This window comes from Gorilla gorilla, chromosome 3 (assembly GCF_029281585.2).
Source record: "Gorilla gorilla gorilla isolate KB3781 chromosome 3, NHGRI_mGorGor1-v2.1_pri, whole genome shotgun sequence".
NCBI classification, from domain to species: domain Eukaryota; kingdom Metazoa; phylum Chordata; class Mammalia; order Primates; family Hominidae; genus Gorilla; species Gorilla gorilla.
This window is the reverse complement of record NC_073227.2, coordinates 155516306-155540040: the sequence shown is the minus strand read 5'-3', so window position 1 is coordinate 155540040 and position 23735 is coordinate 155516306.

Sequence of the window (23735 nt, the reverse complement as noted above, 5' to 3'; positions counted from 1 at the left end):
GCTACTAGCATTGAAATATTTAAAATATAATTATTCATCAACAAGATAATTATCAGGCATTAAATATGTGTTAGGTAAATAATTATTTCAGTGCATTTAGTAAATCTTTAATGCAGACACCAACATCTTTTTTCTACATTCCACTCTAGATCTCCAATTAGTACATCTAGAAAAAAGATAAAAAGTGTATCCTCAAAGAAAGGTCCAAACTGCAGTCAGAAACCCTCCTTCCACCCCACCATGGCAGCTTCATGACCTGAGTTAGTGAGCCACAAAATGAGAAGACTTCAAAGAGCTGCAAAGGTTGTGCTACAAAAAAGGGTTTACAGATGTAAAGGGTAAAACAGCATGAGGAACTACGGAGGTGAAGCTCACATTAGCTGTAGACTATGACACAAAAAGAACATTTAATCTATCAAGGATAGAGAGTAGAATTGTAACAATGAAAAGAAATACTACCTGCTGACTAAGGAAACTAGAGAGGAAAGCAAAATGAAATCTCTCAGGAAAGGCTCTGCGGCTATTAGCCGACAAAGTAAATTGAGAATGCCTTTTTATATTACTTGTGATCATAATGCATAGGAAAGAATAGAAAAAAAAGAAAAGTAGTATAATTTGCGAGATTGACAACCATCTTGGCAAAGAAGAGAGTATAATGAGATCATAAAGGAGGGTGGTTTCACTCTTTTTTTTCCTCTTCTTTTTTAAAAAAATTTTAATTCTGAGTTCTACATTTTTTGGAAATAACTATAATGGTTGAGGACGTCAAATCTAAGATTGAGCTGATTAGCAAGCATAATGAACAAAGTCAATTTCAAAAGAAGCTGAAGAATATTTCTGGTTCTCAAAAATAAATCACCTGTCAAAATTTGATAGCAAAGGAGATCAAATGCCATTTACATGTAGTGAAAAAGCAGGCAAAAAAAGATAAAAAGTAAGCAACCCCAATAAAGTGAGAACTCGGCTTAGGGAAAAACCTTGAGTAGACTAACACAATAAGGAGGTAAACAAGATAACTATAATGTAAAACAATACCTTTTACGTATCCTTAATGGCAAGTATCTTAATAAATTGCATAAAGATGACAATAGTGAGAATCCTGTGAATATTAGGTCTCCAATTTTGTCATAAATCAGCTATATTGTTTTCTTAAATCAGTTTCATGTGCTGTCTGTGGTTATTGTGGCACAGATTTTTACTTTAGAAAATACTGACAATAGTAGTGAGTGGACGACATTTGAGAAGAGTGACAACTAGGAAACAAAGTGAAAGTGATAAATTTGAGCTTAATAATTTGTATTAATTTATATACCCAACAGTGAGCAAAATCCTGGCACAAGTGAGCATTATATAAATTTGTTTAAAGGTACATAAATGATATAAATTAACTCACTATCTTCTCAGTTGAATCCTAAAGAGATGTTCACAGATATAAAATAATATACATAACAACTTGCACTTTGCTCTAATATAAACATCTATACTCTCAGTAATTATGAGAACTCGAGCTTACTGATCTGTTTACAGATATGTTTTGCTTTTTGCCTTGTAATTACCATTACTGCCCTGGTCCAATTTACTTGAGAAATCAATTGAAGTAAATTTTACCTAAAATCAACCTAAAAAAACAGTAATTATCCTGAAAGATATTTTATAATATTGATAACTTGAGAATAAAATGCCAATGGACTGATTACAAATATGTATATATTTGCAAAATAAATTTAAAAAGAAAAGAGCAAATCTTCTGTTCCTTTTGGTATTTGCTCATTCTAATCCCTCTGCATGATTGCTTATTTTTTAGTTTTAAAAAGTGTTTTCACTTCCATGCACCCCAAGTATGACTTAAATGAATGTTGAGAAGTGTTGCTTGGCTAGTGAATTTTTGTAGCATGAGTTCATTGCTATACTTCTTTTGTTATAAAATCTGTTCTTTGGAAACATGTACAGAATATCATAACAGTGAGTAAAGTATTCAATAAGGTCATAGAAGATAATGTTAGCAGAATCCTTGCCATAAGGGCATAAAAGTTCTTATTAGAACAGATATCTATAGCAGGGAGGACAAATTGTCAGTTCTTCCATGATAGAAGACATCCAATAGAAATAATTCAATATAATCAATCTGCCACAAGCTGGGTAAGTGATCCACACTGGGCCATGGTGCCATATAGGAGCACAGACTTAGTTTCTGCTTTTTGCAACTCTGGTATTTAACAGTGGCAATAAACTACTGATAAGGCCAAATTTTGTTTGTCGAGCTTATGCATACCCTCAAATTCTGCTACCATGCCCGCTTTGTACATGGGCCCATTGTATAAGCACCTGAGAGGCTGATTTAAAAAAAGAAAAGAAAAGAAAAGAAAAGGAGACTAACATGCAAAGAATGAACATTATTCTCCCCTGATTATCGATAGATTTATCTGCAATGAAGAAATGTAAGTAACCACATACCCTTTTATTATATCTTCTTGTTGAATCCTACAATCAATAATTTTCTTTCTAGCCTCTTACCAACTAGCCAAACCAATAGGCTTTGCACATGATTTAGCATAAATCTTAAACTCTTATCATTTCTCTTTCCATAAAAAAGGCACAATCAGTCGTCCGGCCTAAATTCTGCCCAAAGAAGTATTTCCTTTCCCCATTGTCTTTCAGGGCTAGCACTAAAGGGACTGAAGTGCAGAAGGAGCCCACTTATGCCCAATGACAGAATTTCATACTGACGCGTGAAATATTCTGTTCCCCTTTGAACTGTTCATAGTGAACTCTTAGTGAGGTTCTAAACCTGGTAAAGGCAAGAGCAGCTACGTACCTGTAGTAGGTGTTGTAAGAGTCTCAGTCATCTGCTCATACAACTTGCTTAAGTCCTACTTGTGTGAAATCTCACTTCTATTTCATAATGTAGAGTTGCTACTCATACCCAAATTTGTGGAAAAAGAAAGAAAACACTTCTTAAGAGCCTGCTTTGATCAAATATTATTTGGAGTTGCAATTAAAGTGTAACGTCTCTACAGAGGCCAGGAATGATACCTAAGCTATTAATAATTTTCTAAAGGTTATTTAACAACAAAAGAAGTCATTGTTTGAAAACTCCCATGGTATGTGCTATGATTCTCTTCTTGGGAATTCATTTCCAGAGGTCCCTACTTTGTACTCACCAGAGATTCCTGGTACACCATTAAAGATGCTGTGCCTAAGGCTTAAGTGACAGGAAAGCATGCATTGCAGCTTCATTCTGCTGCAACTAAAACTAAACTTTTTTAGTTTTAGGAAACCTTGGAAATTAGAAACCACGCAAGTTACTTGACATACGGTTTGAAGGCCACCTAAATAGTATACATTTTCCTTCTAAAATCCAAATAAGCTTACATAGCATTGATTGTGTCTCTTTCTAATTGGTAAGTGATGCAAGATGCAGCAACTTGTTTTTAAATATAGAACTTTAGCCCCTTCCTCTTTAAAGTGTGGTTCCCTCAAAAATGCATCAGTATTACCTGGTAGCTTGTGAATAATGTAAAAAAGCAAGCCCTTCCCCAGACATAATAAATCACAGTATGCCTTGCAAGAAAATCCCTAAATGATTTGTGTGCACGCATGTTTAGGTTTGAGAAGTACTGCCCTTGAACACTAGATGAAATTCTAGTGTTGTAGAAAAGTTTTAAATTTTGAGGTTTCACCTTTTACCTTTGGGCAAATTCATGTTTTAGTAAAGTATCTAGCCTTCATATCACCTTCTTCTCACCATATCAAAATAGTATGTCATTAATGTAGTAGACAAGAGTGACATTTAAAAGTATATATAGGCAGTCAGTAACTCTGTATACCATATTTTGACAGAAAGTAGAATAGTTGACATAACCCTAAATTAACATTATGAAGATCTACTGCTTTTCCTCCCAATGAATATGAGCTACTTCTGGACGTCCTTGTTTATTTACATGGAAAAAAATTCAATCACCAAATCAATAGCTACATAATAATTTGCTCCAAGAAGTAACCAAAACTGGAGTAGCAGGTGCAACTAGAGTTACTGTTTGACAATGTTTAAGATAATCCTTACTATTTCCAGCTAATCAGGACTATAGTTGATATCATCATCCTCACATATTAAAAACAATACTGCTTTGCCTTTACTCTTTTGAAAGGAAAGTTCAGGACCAGGGTTTTAAAATTGTCTGTTTCTAACAAAAACAAGAAAAAAAATACTCAGGGTGCTGGGGATTATAATTATTGTCGTACATGACCTGAACTAGGAACTAGGTGATAATCACAGAGTTAATGTGTGAATCTGATGAAGCCACTCTTATCATAAGAACTTTAAAGTAAAACTCCATGGATCACCAAATGTTCACTGGGCTGTATACTGACGTATGGGCCACCCAGGGTCAACCCAGAGCCAGTGTCTAATAATCCCCCAAGAGCATGAGTATTTCCCCGGTGCAGAGTTAACTGGTATTCCTTTGCCAAGTCCCTTTAAGGAAGTCTATAAGAAAGATTTACATTATATACTTATGACAATAGAGCCCGGGTTCTTCTTTAGTTGAAACTAGGCTATCTTACAAAGAGCTCTGGGCCTTTGAACTCCTTGGAATCTGGAGACTTTTGCAGCACCTACACTTTCCATTGTAATCATTCAAATCAGATGCCTACTGACTCATTCTAGAAAAAAAAAAATTATAAAGCGTAAACTATGCTTTATTACACCAAATAACTGTTTTTCTATATCCCTGTACAATATATCTTCAAGATCATGAAACATATTTATTTTATTCACTCTCTCCAGACATACCTTGTAATTCTTACTTTACCTCCAGTCACATAGGCTCTGATTCTAGTTCTAGGCCTCCAGGCAATGAGAGAATGGAGTGAATATTGAGAAGAATGGGTGGTTCATTGCCAATCAACTGCCTCAGGCAAGGCAATCCAGGTTTTCAAACAAGAAAATGCTAGTATCTTAAAAATGGATGATGAGGCCAGACTGGAGGATAGGAGCAAAACCCCAAATACTTTCACTGGAAATATATTGAGTGATAACTTTGAACCAATCTATTCATAGGTTAAATGATTTTGTAGAGTAAAAGAGAATGTGTCAGAGCTATGCATTTGTTGTTTCTTCTCTTAGGAACAAGACAGCCAGAAATTTAGAAGTAATACTAAAAAAAAAAAAAAAAAAAAGAAAGTATCTTTCTGTTTTTTAAGACATTTCTGTTTTTAAAAACGATGATTATATCTGCAGAAATAACAAAACAGATATGATTATAATATACTATATTAGATTTACTTATTGATAAAGAGAAAAAACCATATATTTAAATATTTCTTTGCCAGATGATAGATGATTAAAAAATGAAACTTAACGAAGAGTGAAAAATAAATGGATGCCCAAAAGTATAAAAACAAATTCAAACAATAAAAATGTGACATTTGGATCCTGTTATGGAAAAGGATAGCAACATTCGGATTGTAAAAAAGTTTTTGATGGGATAAATGCAAAAATTTTAATGCTAAATGTCGCAATGTACAAAAAAAGTCATAATATTTACAAATACCTATGCACCAAACAACACAGTATCTATCTTCTTTAATAAGAAACTCCCTTAAAAAGGAAACATTCTTTACCCTTAGGTGAGAAAAAGAAAAATAGACAAAAACAGCCACATAGATACCACATGTCATCAGTTCTAAAATGATGAACAGATTTGTGTCAGGGTCTTAGAGGAGGAACAGAAGAAACCAAAACATGTACAGTATAAGGTCAAACCGCCCTGATAAAATAATCTGATAAGTGATTTTTTTTTCTAATCATGTACTATTTGTATGCTGTTCAAAATAAATTGTTACTGTGTTAGTGGGCAAGTTTATACATGGCACAAGCTGTCTATTGCCATCATATGCTATGTGTTATCTGGGGTCCCAAATGACCACCCTCAGTTTCAATATTTCCCTAGAAAAACTCATAGAACAAAGAAAAGCAGTTATACTCATGGATATAATTTATTATAGCAGAAAGATAAAGGTTAAAATCAGCTAATGAAATAGAAATATAGGGCAGAATTCAGGAGAAAAAAAACACAAGTTTTCAGTTTTCCCCTCCCATTGAAATTAAGATAGGCCTTAACTTCTCCCAGTAATGCTAAGCAACAATACATATTAATTACTGCCAACCATGGAAGGCTTGTGTCCAGAGTTTTTATTGGGTGTCAGACATGTAGGCATGAAAATCTTGCAACGGCTATTCTTAGTAAATTAGTCTCCAGCCCCTCCAGAGGTCAAATTGGTACTGTGTACGCCAATCCCCCCACCATAAATCACATTTTAGCGTAAACTATCTGGCATGGCCCAAGGCCCCAGGTGAACAAAGATAGGATCAGGCAGGATATTCCAAAGGTTTAGAGGCTATCTCCCAGGAGGAGGTCAAGGGCCAAAACTTTCTTTGGAATGCACAAGGTTTGAACAATCAAGTCCTGCTACATTAACCCTTTACATTAATGCAAATCCTTTAATACTCTGTAAAAGCCAACCTAAAACTCAGTGGCTTAGAACAATACACATGAGTTTAACTCAAGTGTCTGCATGTTCACAAATTAAGGTGGATTTGATTGGACAGTCTTCTGATCTCACATATATTGGGGGATTGGCTGCAGATCAGCTGATCTAGGATGTTGTAGACTGGGATGACTCTGCTCCTTATGCCTCCATCAGGCTAGTTTAGGCAAAATCTTGTGGATAAGGCACACAAGCAAGATTGTTTAAAATGCAGTAGATCTTTTGAAAGCTACTTGATGCATCACACCTAATAATATCTCATTAGCTAAGGCTAGCCATATGATCAAAGTTAGAAACAAGGGCAGAGACATAGAATTCTGTCTCTTCAGTGAAAGAAACTGTAAAATTACTAGGAAGCCTTGGATACAGGAAGGAATAAAGAACTAAGTTCTATGTTGCAATCTGCAACACAAAAATTGAGACAAGTTTTTAAAGATTTTTAAAACAGAAAATGTTTCTATGGATTGACTGTATTTAATCATCACAAGGTTACAAATTAAAAACAGATTAAAATTTTCTCAAGAATGCATGAATTGTTTTCAAGTCTACTTTCTGAAAAACTTTATTCTTACATGTTTAGCTTTGCATTGTAAGAAACAAATAAATCATTCATTAACTTGCATATTAGCCACTGAAATTAAAGGACACATTTCTCATGTTTTGAGATTATTGCCTTACATTAAATTTTTAAATAAAGTTTTAACCCCATTACAAATAAATTATATTTTTAAATTTAAATCATAAATTCTTTGACAGAATGTATTTGCTCAAGAAAATTATTTTAAAGATCAGCCTATAAAAGCCTACTGCTACTTGTTTTTATTGACATAGCTAAACAATATGCCCTTGATTCTAATATATAATAAAGACAACTAATAATACTTGCTTTCCTTTTCTTTATATCTAGATTTTTAGGGCAGAGGCAGGTTTTTATTTATTTGGCTGTTCAGATAACAGTGAGTATTATCAATATGTTTGTTAAGCCTTATATATTGTTATATATTGTTAAGCCAATATATTTGTTAACTCCTATATTACTTCAGTATTTTCCTGGATTTGCTTCCTTTCTTATTTGAATACTTCTTCCAAGAGTAGTTTTAGTAAGAATGTTTTTTATAGCAGAATTTCTGAGGCCTCATATGGTCAAGAATTGAACATATGTGTGTGTGTGTGTGTGTGTGTGTGTGTGTGTGTGTGTGTGTGTGTGGTTAAACAGAAAGAGAGAGATAAGGAATCTATATCTTATGATTTATGTATGCAGATTTCAGGATATCCCAACACTGAGTGATATAGTCTGAATGTTGTCTAAGCAATAACATCAAAATAATGATAATGTTCAAAAAATGTACATGAGTTAAAAATTTAACTCAGTATTAATTACAGAGCCAGGAAGATGTTACAACAAGATCAAAGGAAAAATCAAAGAAGCATACTTTTATTTGTAGTAGTAAAAGAATGTTGAAATAAATTTGTACATGGATGCAAAATTGGCTTTCTTTCTGTGGGGAGAGGGGTGTCAATTGAAGCCCCACTGGACAAAATTTATTTGCATTTGCATAAACAGGAATTATTTTGTATTGTTATCAGTAATCTACAACTCACTAGAATTGCAAAATTGCTCAAAGGCAGCTAAATAATTAGCTAACCCAAAAGGCTAAGATCTATCAATACATAGTTTTTCATTTGAGATACTCCATAATCTTTTTTATTCCAACTTTACTTATCATATTTTGTCCTTTTTATCAAAGTAACTTCAAAGAAATATTATTTCTTATTACAAAATAATGAGGGTTTTATTATGTATGTTCTGTGTCTTAGTCTATTCAAAGTGCTATAGCAAAATACCATAAACTATGTACCTTATAAACCACAGAAATCTCTTTCTCACAGCTTTGGAGGCTGGAAAGTCCAAGATCAGGGTGCTGGCTGATTTGGCACCTGGTGTGGGCCTATTTCCCTGTTTATAAATGGTGCTTTCTCACTGTGTCCTCACATGGAGGAAGGGGCAAGGCAGCTCACTGGTGCCTCTCATAAAGGGCACTAATCCCAATTGAAAGAGCTCTGCCCCCTTGACCTATTTACCTTAAGTCTCCATCTTCCAATATCATCACTTTGGGGGTTACAATTTCAACATAGGAATTCTTGGGAAGACAAGCATTCAGACCATCACAGCCTGGTTATTTATCTAGATATACAAAAACCATTAATTTTTAATGTGCCTTCTATGTTTGCTATACTGAAAATTTTCATAAGGAATATCAGATAGGACTTTTATAAAGTACAATTGTTTTCTGCTGGAAGAATAAGAAGCAAAATTCAATAAATCCTTCCCCAGATCAGTGTTTATGATGTGTATGAATACATCTTCTTCGAAGTCTCTACAATGTCTTAATGATCTTTGACCTACCAGAAAGTGATCTTTCTTATCAGCTGTGAAGCTGAGAACCCTGTATGCCAGGTAGTGGGCCACTGTTTTTGATGCAGCTCAGTGAGCTTAGATTCTATAAAGTCCACCTTAGTTTTCTAGAAAGGGTTTATTATCTTTGTAAAATAATCATTATTGTCAAACATGATGTTCTGGACAAAGTTTTAATTGCCTTATCTTTCCCATTTATCCTAGTAAAAAGGATAATGGATTACTATTGAACAGTTCGGTAACTATGATTATTGAACAACCATTGCCATAAAAAATAACAAAATTCAATAGAAATTTTCTGAATTGTGGATAGTAGGGTGTCATGAGAATCAGATATAATTTTTAAATGTTTCATTTCAGTTTTCAAAAGAAGTCTACTAAATAGTTATCTGTTAGAGATAAAGAAGACAGAAAAATGACATCTTTATATATTCACAAAATAGAACATTAAAACAATGTCAACACAATTCCAAATTACATAATTAAATTTCCTTCCTCAGTTCATTAGGTTTCATATAATTAATTCTTGTTCTCCTGTATCTTGGATTAGCATTAACTCTAAAAAGGTTTTTGGATATCCTGACAGCCAGTGGTATGGACTGAATGTTGTCTAAGCAATGACATCAGAAGCCTGTAGCCAAAAATATGTTTTTGACATATCTGTGGTTTAAAATACTTACCAGAGCCTTACTCACAAGGCTCTAAGACAGTCTTTCTTTCTTTCTTTCTGTCTTTTTTTTTTTTTTTTTTTTTTTTTGAGAGAGAGTCTCGCTCTGTCGCCTAGGCTGGAGTGCAGTGGCCTGATCCCAGCTCACTGCAACCTCTGCCTCCAAGGCTCAAGTGATTCTCCCACCTCAGCCTCTAGAGTAGCTGGGACTACAGGCATGCACCACCACGCCAAGCTAATTTTTGTATTTTAGTAGAGATGGGGTTTCACCATGTTGGCCAGGCTGGTCTCGAACTGCTGACCTCCAGTGATCCATCTGCTTCGGCCTCCCAGAGTGCTGGGATTACAGACATAAGCCACCTCACCCGGCCGATAGTCTTTCTTTAATGAAGAAAGGAACTATGGCCTGTAGGTTATTGCAGGGCCTTTAGGCAAGCATCACAGTAAACCAAAATCTGCATGTAAATGACAGATACTTAACACGGTCATGGTTAATTTATTACTAAAATTCTCAAGTGTGAAAGATATGGTGAGGGTTTATAATAAGAATTACAGAGCTGATGAGGAAATGGGTATTTCTGTAGTATGCAAAATAAGAAAAAAATAGCCATATCTGAAAAAATTAAACAAGATGTCATTAAAGACAAGGATGAAGCCTAGTTCGAAATAAGTTTGTGAATGTTACAACTGATTAGTTAAAATTGATAAACAAAATTTTTCTAGAGAAAAAAACTTTTTCATATACAACAAAATAATCCTGAGACACCACATGTATAATATGCTAAGATCACACCAAAAAATATACAAAAAACAAACCAAGAAAATACAAAGAATATTGGAATAATTCAAATAAAGTGATTCACTAAGTCTGGAGTAGAACCCAAACATCTGTATTTTTATAAAACTTTATAGATAAATTGGATATGTATTCCCTAATTTTAACAAACTGATTTAGAAGATGCTAAATTTAAATTAGAGAAGTCAGGTTGAAGTCAAGTAAACATTTTAAATAATAACTGATGTTATATCTGGTAGCATTGTTTAATAATCTACAAACCACCACCAGAACCAAGCTAAACAGAAGGATTATGAACACCAGGACATTTCTAGAAAATTTTATGTTTTGTCAAGAGTGGTGAAGACCATGAGACGTTACACCACATGCAGTTATGGCCAGGGAAAGGAGTTCTTTATTCATACAACCAGATCAATAGCCAAAGTAATATTACAGCATCATTCCTCAGTCCAGAAGTGATGTGATGGGAGTATTACATCCTGATGATGAAGGAAAAGAACAGAAGATTTTTTCTGTTTTTATACTGAAGTGATAGCTGTCCCTTTTTAGTCCCCCAAAATGAAAAAAAAAGAAAACAATAATTTTAATGTTTTGAGCCTAAGAAACGATTTTCACACTAATCTTTTTAGAAAAATAAATAAGTCTTTATAAGAGCCAGATGACCCCTGGATGTCTCCAGTTATAAGAAGCTAGAACTGTCTCCCAATTATTGGCTTCATTCCTTTTGATGTGTTTCAGTGCTTCTGGCACTTAGCATTTAACACAAGGATCTAGTCTAAGCTGTCACCATTTGGTTATCTAGGGGACATAATGGAAGTTGAATATACTTTCATATCAGAGCAATTAACTAGATAAATGCTTGCAGATCTAATTTCTTGTATATGAAAATCAAAATACTTCTGAGGAAGTGAAAGCCAACATTCTGTAGCTTTGTATCACGTACATATCCATGTTTCAGGAGGCTAGGGCATTTGCAAGAGCACTGAGAAACACAGGGAAGTTTTATTTCCCCACCTTCCTATAAAACAGATAATTTATAAAATACTTATATTAGTAGTATTTTACCTATACAAATGTAACCTAGGAAAGGCTAAGCATCCCTTCTAATTTTAAAACAATGTTCATGCTACTCATAAATAACATATCAAATAAAACTTAATTATTTTTAGTACCTCTAGAGAACATAGTATATTTTTCTCTGTCACTGCTGCTCCTAGTATAGTATCAACCACTTATATTAACTATAACTCTTAATCAAAGTAACTAACTTTTATTTCACAGAGAGAACGGAGGAAGGTACGGGAGAGGAGGACAAATAATTGAGAGGTGTTTGTCATGCACCAACATTTTAGCAGATACATATGAGTTCCAAATACACATAATATTCTACAGAAGGAAACACCCCTTTTAAAACTTTTCAAAGTGGCAAAACATAAATTTTTTAATTAACATGGAACAAAGCCATAGCATTTTTGTAACATATAAAAATAAAAATAAAAAATGTAAACTTAAAATTATGACAAAGAGTCAATGTTTGGTTCTTAGTTTGGAATTATATGGATAGCCATTGATTATCCAATACCTAACTAAATTAACTCATTCTAAGATTTTAAGTCATGTAAAGATCTTGAAAATTTTCTTCCAAACCCACTATAAAACCTAATTACTGTTAAGTTGATCAAAATCCATTTTTTTAAATGTACATTTACATTTTTTATAGTCTTAAACATCACATGAGTAATGTTACCTCTTTGATCAGTAAATGTGTATAAATTTGGAAAAAAATCATACCCAAGTAGAATTACAAGCCATTCTACCATTCTACTTCCACATGCAAATAAGTGAAGGCAAAACTATTTTTATTAAATCATAATAAGTAATTTTTTTTCTGACCAAGGTTTTACCTAATTTACATTCCCTTGGATTTTTTAAAGTTTTTGGGTTAGTTTATATAAAATACTATTTTATCTTTTAATTACAGAATATTTAAATTATTACAAGTTCAATTTTATTATTACCTGTAAATTTTAAAAATTGAATATTTGTTAAGTGCTTATTTTTCTCTATAAATCCATTAGAACTTACTTTAAGAGACTAAATACACTAATTTCAAAATATTCTCTAGAGGTACAAAAATATTTCATACTTACAGGTAAAGACCTTTGTGAATTACAGATAGACATACTGGAATAAAGATAACTTATAGCTTCAATTTGATAATTTCAGCCTTGAGCCAATAGTAAGCACAAAACCACAAAAGCTCACTGATTAAGATAAGAAAGCGATGTTCTCCTTACTAGTGATCAAAATTTTCTACAGAATTTGAGCCCAAAGTGACAAATAAACAAACAAAAAGGTTGTTAAGCCAGATTCTCTAATACTTCTCATCTACCAGGTAATAGATCTCTATAAATCATTAGTCCTTTTACAGAGATCATAAAATGGCTTGGCCATAGCTCCACATTCCTAATCATTGCTATCACTTATTAGTGATTAAAAAAATACATAGAAAAGAAAACTGAAATTGGAAAAACAGAGAGTCAACGAAATTCGACTGCTATTTGGATTCACCTCAGGGAGTCAAAAAAAGATGTGCTTGGGCTCCAACAGCCCATAGAGAGAGGAGTTCCCTAGCAACAATGTCCATTCATCTAGCTCTGTCAGGTGAATCAATCCACTGTGAGTCTCAGTGGAAGACTTCCAAAATTCTTAAAGAATTCTTTTCAAAAAAAATTATAACTGACCTAGAGATATTAGATGAACTCTTGTTAGATATTTAACTCAGCATTAATGAGGGAGCAAGGGAGATCTTACAACCAGTTCAAAAAAGATTTGAAAGAAACAAACTTATTTTGAGTTTTAAAATGTTGAAGTGAATTTGCCAATGTATTCAAAAGTAGCTTTTAAAAAACAGTAGTGAGGGAAAGGAAGAGAAGAAAGTCCATTGAATCCCCACTGGACAGAATTCATTTGGATGTTCATAGACAAGACTTATTTTGCATAAGTTTCACTTATCTACAGTTTGCATAGTTATAAATTAGCTTTAAGGCAATACAAGTCTGAAATCAGTTAATCTGGAAGGATGTCCTCCAAAGAATTTGTACTATTCCCTTTAGACATCTATTTTCTTTTCTTTTTATTTCAAAATTTCATTTTAATCTACATAAATTAAAAATCATATTTCTGCATGTATCTAGTGATGCTGTTAAGCAGTCTAATACTAATTTGATTCTTAAAACTTTGCAGATGATATGCTTTTGCTCCAAGGGAGTTTAGTTTTGTTTTTAAAAGTTTGCTTTATTTTAAGAAATACATTCCTTGTTTTTGTTGTTCTTAGGTTTCAGTATAATGGATCTGGTTCGGATTTCACATATTCCTCCCACTGAGCTTTCTCTGAGGTCTTTCAAACTGAGGCTTTTATTTTTTGTTTTTGTCTTCCTTTTCCTTTAAATAATTTTTTTTCTTTCTATGGTATGTTATCAAAAGGCTTATTATATGATTCTTAGTTTTTAAACCTCTAAACTTTACTTTTCTATTTACTACTTCTCTTTTCGTTCCTTTGGATATTTTGGTGAGTTGCTTGATCTTTTCTTCCATTGAGTAATTTGTTCTTCAGCTATGTCCATTCAGTAATTTATTCCATCCATTTTCCCCATTATTTATTTCAAGTATATTTTGCATACCAAATATTTTGTTTCAGTTCTTTTGAAATTATTTTGTGTTTTTCTTCAAATTATTAATACCTCGAGCTCTATAATCAAATGTATTGTGCTAATTTTAAATTCTTGTTTAATTGAATCCTCTTTAACTCCACCGCTTCTCAAAGGAATTTCCTCCACCAATCATCCTTCATTTCTAATATTGTTAATGCCAACTTTCTGTTTTCTTACAAATATAATGCTGTAGTCATCCTTGACATTTTTGTCTTTTTTTTTTTCAAAAAATTAGGTCAGATATTTAAAATAAATTCAGAATCTAACCATTTTCTAATCTTTCTGTTACTTTCTCTGAATCAAGACATCATCTCTCGCCAAGATAACTATAGTAGCCTCTGAACTTATGCCTGTTTTTACCATATATCCCATCAATTCTTTCCCCAATGTAATTGTTTAAGGGAGGCTAAGAAAAATATAATCAGGCTGATTTAGTCCTCAAATTAAACAATTTCCTATTTATCTCAGAGAAAACCCCCAAACTCTCACAACTGTCTATGAGGCCTTGCAAACCTCTGCATTTCTGTGAACTCATTTTCTACTATCCTTCTCATTGCTCACATCAGTCTATCCCTACTGACCAAGAATTGCTCCCTGTAGTGGGTTAAAATGTTGCCTCCAAAAAAGATATATCCAAGTCCTGGAAACTGGGAATGTGACCTTATTTAGACAAAGTATCTTCACAGATGTAGCTAAGGCTCTCAAGATGAGACCATCTTGGATTATCTTGGTGGACCCAAAGTCCAATAACAAATGTTCTTATAAAAGATAGAACAGTTATATGAAGATAAAGGCAGAGACTGGAGTAATGCAGTCTTAAGACAAGAAAATGCTAGAATAGCCAGAATCTATAAGAGGCAATAAAGACAATATCTCCTTGCAACCTGGGGAGAAAGATCCCTCTTGCTGTCACCTAATTTCAAATTTCTGCACTCCAGAACTACAAAAGAATAGAGATTTCTTTTGTTTTAATCATTGTTATAGCAGCCCTCCCTGGGAAATGAACATAGTACCAAGGAAGGCAGACAGACTTTGTCCTCAGCACTTGCACTGACTTTCTCTAATGCATCAAATCATTTTAATCCATATAATTGCATTGCTTATATACCCACTTCATTTAAATTTTTACTCAAAAGTCTCCCTCAGAGTGTGACATAAAATGACCACTTTACTTAAAATTGCAACTCCACCCTCCTAACATTTCTTACCCTATGTTTTAGGCTGTTGTTGTGTTGCTATAAAGAAATACCCAAGGCTGGGTAATTAATAAAGAAAAGAGGTTTAATTGACTAACGGTTCTGCAGGCTGTACAAGCATGGTGCCAGCATTTGCTCAGCTTCTGAGGAGGCATCAGGGAGCTTTTACTCATGGCAGAAGGAGAAGGTGGATCATGCATGTCACATGGTGAGAGTTGAGCGAGAGAGTGGTGGGAGGTGCCACTCACTTTTAAACAACCAGACCTCATGAGAGCTCACTATCAAGAGGACAGCACCAAGCTATCAGGGATTTGCCCCCATGACCCAAACACCTCCCACCAGGCCCCACCTCCTGGGGATTATATTTCAACATGGAATTAGGGGTGGCAAATACCCAAACTATATCATTCTGCCCCTGGTCTCCCAAGTATCATGTCGTTTTCACATTGCAAAATACAATCATGCCTCCCCAACAGTCCTCCAAAGTCTTAACTAATTCCGTCATCAAATCACTCAAAAGTCCCACATTCAAAGTTTCATCTGGAAATGAGTTTCTTCCACCTATAAAATCAAAACAAATTATTTACTTCCACAATGGAGGTAGAGTCATTGGGTAAACATTTTCATTCCAAAAGGAAGAAATCAGCCAAAAGGAGGCTACAGGCCCCATGCAAGCCTAAAAGCCAGCCGAGAAGTCATTATATCTTAAAGCTCCAAAATAATCTCCTTTGACTCCAAATCCCACTTCCAGGGCACATTACCACAAAGGATGGGCTCCAAGGCATAGGGCAGCTTTGCCTGGGTGCCTTTTCCAGGGCCAGGATACAGATTGCTGATGCTTCTACCATTCTGGGTCTGGAGGGCAGTGGCCCCCATCCCACAGCACCAATAGGGCGTGCTTCTGTGGGGACTCTGCATAGGACCTTCAACCCCACATTTCTCCTCTGCCCTGCCCTAGTAGAGGTTCTCTGTGAGGGCTCTGCCCCTGCAGCATGCTTCTGCCTGGGCACCTATGCTTTCTTATGCATCCTCTGAAATCTAGGTGGAGGCTACCAAGTCTCCTTCATTCTGGCACTCTGTGTGCCACAAGGCTTAACACCTTGTGGAAAACCCCAAGGCTTACATTGGTTTGCACCCTCCAGAGGAGCAGCCTGAGCTGTTCCTGAGGCCTTTTGAGCCATGGCCATAGCTGGAGCAGCAGGGATGCAGGGATCAGCCTCTCTAGGTGGCAGGGGGGGCTATGGAGCTCGAGGCCTGGCCCCTGAAACCATTCTCCTCCTAGGTCTCTGGGTCTGTTTTGGGAGGCTGCCTCGAAGATCTCTAAAATGCCTTCAAAGCCTCTTTCCCATTATCTTGACTATGAGTACCTGACTCATTTTCAGTCATACAAATCTTTCTAACAAGTGATTGCTCTGTAGCCCACTTAAATTCCTCTCCTAATAATGCTTTTTCTTTCTCTGCCACATGGCAAGCCCAAAAATTTTCCAAACTTTTATGCTCCACTTCTCTTTTAAGAATAAGTTCCAATGTTAAGTTATTTAAGCAGCCACCCTCCTCCTGGTAACAATTTTCTGAATCACGCTATTCTTGCATTGCTATAAAGAAATACCTAAGACTGGACAATTTATAACAAAAAGAGGTTTAATTGGCTAACAGTTCTGCAGGCTGTACAAGCATGGCACTGGCATCGGCTCAGCTTCTGGGGAGGCTTCAGGGAGCATTATTCATGGCAGAAGGTGAAGGGGGCGCAAGCACATCACAGGGTAAAAGAGGGAGCAAGAGAGTGGGGAATGGGTACCATACACTTTTAAACAACCAGATCTCATAAGAACTCACTATCAAGAGGACAGCATTTCCCACAAGGCCCCACCTTCAACATTGGAAATTAAATTTTAACATGAGATTACGGAGGAACAAATAACCAAGCTATATCACCCTGTTTTACTTTTCCATAGTACTACCATCTCCTCAAATAAATGTATGTATTTTACATGTATGGTTTTCCTCCCCCTAATAAAATGTATGCTCTGGAAGAATATAAATATTTGTCTTTTTGTTTAAAGCTAATGTATTTGAGTTATGTATTCCTTGGCACCTAAAAGAGTTTCTGGAATGTAGCACAAACTAAATGAATATTTGTTGGATGAATAAATTGGTCACTTACTTTGTCATCTTTTTTTGCAGTAGTCATATTCCTCTGTGATTGGGTTAATTTGGGTTTGTTCCCATGGCGTTCCTGTTACCTCCTTAATTTGATTCACTGTCTCCACAGATTAATTCAGTGGTTGAGGAGGAAACATTGTTTATCGTTCCCATTCTTCCTGGCTCTCAAGCAAGAAATTTTTCTAAACAAAATTTTTCTTTTAAACTCTTAAGAAGTAGCAGCTGCCTTTCAAGAGGCAGCCTCTGTAAGTTTTAATCAGTCACTGGGTCTGGGAGAGCAAAAGCTTGTAGACTGTCCCTACACATTGCAAGAGGACTTTTGTGCAGACCTAATATCACACATAATAGGCACATAATAGGTGATATCAATATGAATATTCTTATTATTCTATTACTTGAGCATACATTATAATTAGCCATTCAAATATGTGTGTTTTATGCAAACACGCATTGTACAATAAGAACAATTTTTAGGGGCCAGCTTATATGCATAGTATTGCAAATCTGCTCCTACGTTTACACATTTTCAACATAGAAAATTTTTGAAATAAAGAGTTATGAGATAATAATATGCACAGAGCTGTATGAGTGCTAGTTATTTGGGAGGACAAAGTTATATTCTTCAATATATTTTAAAATAGAAATCATAAAAAAAACTGTGTTTCAATATTGGTGTATCTTGTTTAAGTTGAAATAAAAGCTATTTAAAACTTTAAAAGTGTAAAATTATCCTTGCCCTTTGAAGTGGTAGTTTAATGTAAATGTAAGAATTAAAAGGTGACTAACCATTTATTACTTTTTCACATTTGTCAGCTTAATCCAGTCGGGTAGTTTAGAAATTCTGTCACAGATGTCTGAAATTGTTAAAATTAGCATGTTTTATCTGCAGAATGCAGAATGTTCATTTACATAAAATTGGTTCATTTCTAACACAATGTAGCTATAAAAATATGTTTTCATAAAATACATTTAAAGTAGTTGAAATACTTTCAGGAAAAATTGAGGGGAAAACTGGTAGCATTTATGATGAACTCACCATGATTTACCCTGGCAAGGCAAAGTCCACACTCTTGCTAGTTGATTGTTATTGAACCTTGTTTTAAAGAAAAAGATTATTATAACCACAAAAATGGGGTGAAATAATAAGATTTATCAACAATTGTTAAGTAATTAGGATAGGCTGCTTTCATAAAAGCTTTCTCAAAAATAAAAATAAAAAACCTTTCTCTATCTATCCCAGATTCTAGAATATTCATTTTATAACGTACCATGAGCACTTACTAAGTGAGAGAGTACTAAGAATTTTGAGCAATGCTGTGTTCAGTAATCTGACAAGTAATTTTGTAGCATTATGCCTTAAGACAAAATTCATTAAATAAAAATGATCAAAAAGCAAAAAAGAAATAATAGATTGATGAAAGAGAAACAGAGAGAAATTGGAAAGAAAAACAGACAAAGAGCAAGAGTAGGGGAAATCAATTTTAATTTAGAAAATTAATAAGTGGTAATACAGAGATTATATTTAAAAATGGTTTGATTTTACTTTTTAATGACAAAAATCAGAACCCAGATACAGATAAATATATAAATTTATCCTTTGATGAAGGCATGGGTTATACCCCAAACCTAAGATTTTCTGCTTTCAACACATTTTTATCTGAAACTCTACATCAATATCATGTTGTCATGCCCACCCCTTCTCCGACAGCTTGAATAGGCCTGGTTTAAACTTTGCCAAAACGATGACCAGCAGGGACATTTTGAATAATGGCCTTAAAAATCTGAATGGGTAAATATGGGAAATAGTACATATTTAGCTGCAGAAATTAAAACTATTATTCCATGAAGTATTAAAAATGGAAAAGGAACACATGTCCACAGCACTGAGTAAGCCCTACTTGAAGAAACAAAAGCAATTATACAAAGGAAATACACACCAGGTAAAGATCACATTAGTAGCCCAGAAATATACATACAGATAGAAATAAACAATATATGAGGGGCAGTTCTGATAATGCTAGAAACTACTGCGGAAAATCACAAACTTCTTGACTGTAGTCTTGGCCTATATCTTTCCTCCACCTCGGCTTTGTTTCATTCTTTCTACTTACCTTCACTAAAATACAATGTATTTTACATATATATATATATATGTAAATATATGTGTATATATATGATTTATATGTATGTATATATGATTTTGTATATATATATGTGTATATATATGATTTGTCTTTTTTCCCTAGAATGTAAGTTCCATGATGGCAAGTTTGTTTTTTGCTGCCTTCTGTACAATTCAGAATAGTGTTTGTGTTTATTTCTGTGGGTCTAGTTTAAGAATGTTCCTGAATTTGCCAGGTGCAGTAGCACAGGCCTGTAATTGCCACTACTTGGGAGGCTGCAGTGGGAGAATTATTTGAATCCAGAAGTTTGAGATCAGCCTGGGCAACATAGCAAGACTCTGTCTCAAAAAATATAATACAATGTTTCTCAGTTAAATAATTTCTACATGGACTCTTAAGAACATGCACGCGCGTGCGCGCGCGCGCACACACACACACACACACACACACACACACACACAGACACACATACTACCTGATTTATTTCCACCTCCCAGAAGAAACTATCACAAAATTTTTATCAGATTATTAGCTAAATAATACTACTGTTTAGATAATAATACTAAATGACGTCTCATAATGGCGCTTTTTTGGTTTTGCAATTTTAGTATCATTTATTGACTTTCAGCAAGGAACTATCTTTTCTACTACCCAAAATTTATTTATTTTGCTGCTTCCTGTGGAGGAAAGAATTTCATTTTTCAATTCTTCTATTGATTTTTAAGTAAATTATATTTTTTTCCCCAAGACTTGTTTCTGTTCTCTGAATGCTCCTTTAAAGACAAGTATGCTCAAAAAATGGGAAAATGATATGTAGATTATAATTAAAAGGAAAAATTTACAAATTACAAAACTAGAGATAAGATGTAAACTAAAAACAAACATCCCAGTGGTTTCCAAACTGAACAGGTTGGAATGGCAGTACGAATGTGGGCGTCTACTCAGACTTCCCTGTTTCTCCATTAATGCTAATCAAAACATTTGTGTGAAACCTTAGTGACTTCACTTAAAATGTTTACTTGAAAATTAAGATTCCAAAGAAATAATTATATAATTATTCACCTATTCAAATAATCTTTTGTAGAGCAGTTGAATAAAAATTGTCTTTCTTTTGTAATAAACTTATGTTGTTCTCTTGAGAGGTAAAATATAGGCACAAAATAGTAAATTCCCATGTGAAAATGTGGTCCATGTTTTAGAAACATCAAATTTTAAAAAATACAACAAAATTTTAATGAAAATTAATTTTATAATAAATAATTGCAGTAAAATTGCAATACAATCACAGAGTTTTTAGACTTCTTTCAAAGCATGGTATTGTTTTTGTAACTGTTAATAGCTCTTCACTCCATGTGCATCATTTTTCATACTCATGACGTTTTACTATTACCTCCAAGATATCAAAGCTCAGTTTTCAAGTCTTGACCTTCTACAGTTGATGTAGGATGATGGTAAGATAATTCTTCATACAAGTGGAAAGATTTCTATTCCGAACTCATATAAACTCATACTACTTTATGCAAACTGATTTTCTCAACCACTCCCTATCACAAATCATTAATAAAAAAGGACAGATAAACATATACTGTCTTCATTTTTTTTCCAAAATGCATTCGTATGCAGAGGTTTTTAACTGACTTCCCATTGAGTCCTTTAAAAAAAAAAAATTGAATCTAATTTTTAAGTAACATTTAATAATTTGGGGATTATGTTTAATTAAGATATCTGAATTACCTTAGAAATTCAGAGATTCTCTCTACATTGAATATGCATTTTCAAATGTAAACAATTGGCTGGGCCTGAGTACTAGTTTCCTCTGTAATCTCAATGGCAGGCATGAACTGTACAGTCCCTACCACCGACAACACATAGGCATATATCGTACATGCCCGTGGTGGCTTCATTGTATAGACATTTGGCTAACCTAGGAATTTGACCATTCAAGTTGTAGTCATGCTTCCCCCTTTCCCAACTGGAAGAAATTTTCCATTCTCCAGACATTTAAATTTCACAGCTTTCTACATTTTGGTATACACTTGAATATACAATTCTTCATCATTTTTCCTCATTTTCAATGCTAAATATAAGGCAGAATAAGTATTTTTGTTTCATATTTATGGAGAACATACTGAGAGTTACATAAAAGAGTTACTTTTCCTTTCTTTTTTTTGTTCTCTTATTTTTTCAATGTAGAGTATAGTGAGATTATTACTTGAAATTAAAGTTATCAGATGAAATTTTACATGAATATTTAATCTTCATATGAAGGTCAAATAACATTAAAATCTTTATGCATGACTTTCATAATATACTGATATCTCTGTTTTCAATTTTTTAGTAAATTTAAAATATTAACAATATCCACAGAAAGAAATCTCTAACAATTATTTTAAAATTTAATAGTAACCCAAGGTACTTGATTCCCATCATCATTACAGTACTGTTTTTGGAAAGAGTATTTTAATGAGATGCTAATGGAAAATACTACTCCCTCCTTTTAAACCTGACCCACATTTCCCTATGCTCAGATAAAGAGCTACTGTAAAAATGTAAGTAACTTGACTGAAAACAGAATAAGTAAACTTAAAAAAAAATAAGTTCTGTAAATGTGTTACTGATAAATTGCAGTAAAATAAAACATATTTCAAGATTATTGTCTTGAAATTTTTATGGAATATTTCTTTTCAGATTTAAGATACTTGATGCAATATCTGATGAGGTTTTTTAACCTAATCAAATCTCTAAAATCTTTGGGAAAGTGATATACATTCAATGTCTATTTTATTTAACACTACAGCTATTGAATCAACCTCACAATTGTATTAATGTCAAATATATCCAGATGGATCAGAAAAAAATTTAAAAATTAAGAATATTTAAAAGTAATAGTCCTAATGTTCTTGATTGAAATATATTTATAAAGATACAATTTGTATTTGACTTCCTTCTCCTGTATATATTTACAGGACACTACTTTAGTAACTTCGTACTTTCTAAACTAACTAAATTAGAACGTCATAAGGGTGGAATAAGAAATATGATTTAAGTAACCAATTGATATTTTTAATCTTGTGCTTCTTCCAAAGAGGGATTGAGAGCTTCAATATGCAAAAAGGAGAGCAAGCAAAAGAGGAAGAAAAAAAAAAGGGTGAGTAGGCAATGAGGCAAGTGGTTACATTCTTGTGAGGCTGTGAATAGCGTTCCTTAAATCTATGTTTTATATATGAAAAGAAAGGAGTGGGAGAAACAGTCAACTATGCATTCATCTCACACTCAGTAATCTACTTTTTACATGCAATAAAGCATTTGAAAGTACAGCTCTGACTGGGCACAGTGGCACTCATCTGTAATCTCAGCACTTTGAGAGCCGAAGGGAGGAGGGTCAATTGAGCTTGGAAATTTGAGACCTGCCTGGGCAATAACATGAGACTTCACCTCTACAAAAAACAAACACTTTAGCCAGGTATGGGGGGCATCTCTGTGGTCCCAGCTACTAAGAAGACTGAGGTGGGAGAATGGCTTGAGCCTGGTAGATCGAGGCTGCAAAGAAGGATGATCATGCCATTTCACTCCAGCTTGGCAACAGTGTGAGACCCTGTCTTAAAAAATAAAAAGTAAAATAAAATAAAAATAAATTTTAAAAAATTACAGCTCTCTGGGAACAAAAGGAAGATAGTTTTTTGCATGACTCAGTTCCCAATCTTAATTTTCTCTTTGGCATAGGCAGTTTGATGTCTCAAGCTTTTATTTTTATTTCATACTTCCCTCTATTCTTAAAAATCTTTCAGAAGAAGCATTGTAAAAGAAAATGAGTCTGTGGTCACAGGTTTGGCTGAATCTTCATCACCAGGATGGTTTATTCCTAGAAGGTTAGGTCCCATGTTGCTAGGAAGGCTCATTTCTAACAGGTCATGTCTCAGTGAGATAGTCAAATGCCTAAGCAGATAAAAGGGGATCTCCAGAGAAACTCCGACATGCTCCACAAGTGTTTACATCAGATGCATTTGTACAGACGAGGGAACCTGCCCAGGGCCTTGTCCGAGCATGCTCAGGTGTGCACTGGGGGAACAGGGTGGAGCCATAGGCAGGGGAAGGAGCCTGGCCTCTTCAGT